The following is a 1,693-nucleotide window of genomic DNA, read 5'->3' on the forward strand; positions in this document are numbered from 1 at the left end:
CGTACATCAAGGTATATTTGTAGAAAATTTCACGAAAAAATATTCATTTTCCTGGAAGTTAAGAGGAATTTAAGTGGACTCTGTTGGAATTTCCGAAAATTGTCCCCCACCCCTATTCCAAAACACTTTCACCGAAAATTTTTGTATATTCGGAATCTACATAATAAATAATATATGCATAGAAAATTTCATTAAAAAATATTCATTTTTCTGAAAGTTATGACCTTCCAAAGTCGGGTGGGGTGGGTACAACTCTGTAGTTATGCCTAATCCACCTAGCTGTGTGCAGGCAGGTATCACAAGTTGTATCATCCACCTAACTTGTAGAGATCACAGAATAGTATAATTTACTACTGTGAGTAGGTGTCACAGAGAGGCGTAGCCCACCTACTTGAACCACAACATGGTAAAGTCTAAATGGGCTCTATTGAACAACAGAGTTTACCTAACATCAACCAAGAAACATAAAATGGGTTAGTTAATTTAATTGAAAGTGTAGGTGATTGGTAAAGTTCATTACCGTTAATAAGTGCTGCATTGAAGTAGAGTTTGCTAACGTTAATAGGTGCCGCATGGTAGTTGAGTTCGTGTAGGTCATGCAGGATGATATAGTTAGTTTAACTGTATATACATAAGAGTGATGTAGTTTATCAAGCTGTAGATAACTACTACAGGATGCCTATTTTACAGAAACGTTACGTGAAAGATTGTCATTATGTAGTGGTTCATGCAGGCATGGCGTGGATTCGATCCTCGATAGCCAAATTTCACTTAACACTTTAACAGTAAAACAATAATTTTTCTGTGAGTTACAGCAGTTACATTTGCCAGATGTCTTCGCTAAGCAGAAAAATGTCTCTGCCACTTGACCCTTCTAACCTCTTCTAGGCCACCAAAAGCTAGAACAGAGATAACAGACCGCCAACGTAATCTATTGTTCTCAACAATATGTCTATTCTTCTGGCTAGTTTTGGATAGTTATAAAAACAAAAACTCCGTAAGTCAAAAGCAGTTAGTTAGAACCGAGTCTGGCTGACCGGCTAAACAAAACGCCATCTCTAAAGGAAAAGACACAAAGAGACAATTATGGTAACTTACCAACGAAGCAGTTGTTTCGTCCCACCATTCTCACTAGCTCACTTTCTTTTCTCTGTAACATTACTATAATCTCTCTCTATGTACTATTATGAGATTGTGTACGCACATACCGGCCGAAATTAACTCTTTTTACCTCGCATGCTTTTCCATTTACTAGTTATACATACCAACCCGTCGTGGTTTTGGATATATATTAAAGTAACGGTAAATATCTCTTTACAACTTCAATCACTGTTCTGCTGCTATCTTGCACACTGGTAACCAACACCTTAACAACAACCGTTACAATTGGTGACCCTCGACTGCAACGAAGAACTAACCGTGGATCTTTTTTAAAACGGGGGCCACATTTTTCATTAACGAAACACTTTGAAACTTGGAACACTGGTAGAATGTGTCATATAAAACATCTTTTTCTCTTAGTCTTCTTAAAAAAAAAGAAATCCACAAATTATTCCATGTTAAAGTTGTCGTATTTCTGTAATTTCAACCAATCACTGACGTCCATTCAGCCGATATACATTAAGTGCCGACTACATAAACAAACGATTCTGAAACAATTAACCCTAACCCTAAGGTTAGGGTTAGGGTTAGG

This window comes from Octopus bimaculoides, chromosome 2 (genome assembly GCF_001194135.2).
Source record: "Octopus bimaculoides isolate UCB-OBI-ISO-001 chromosome 2, ASM119413v2, whole genome shotgun sequence".
In the NCBI taxonomy this organism is placed as follows: domain Eukaryota; kingdom Metazoa; phylum Mollusca; class Cephalopoda; order Octopoda; family Octopodidae; genus Octopus; species Octopus bimaculoides.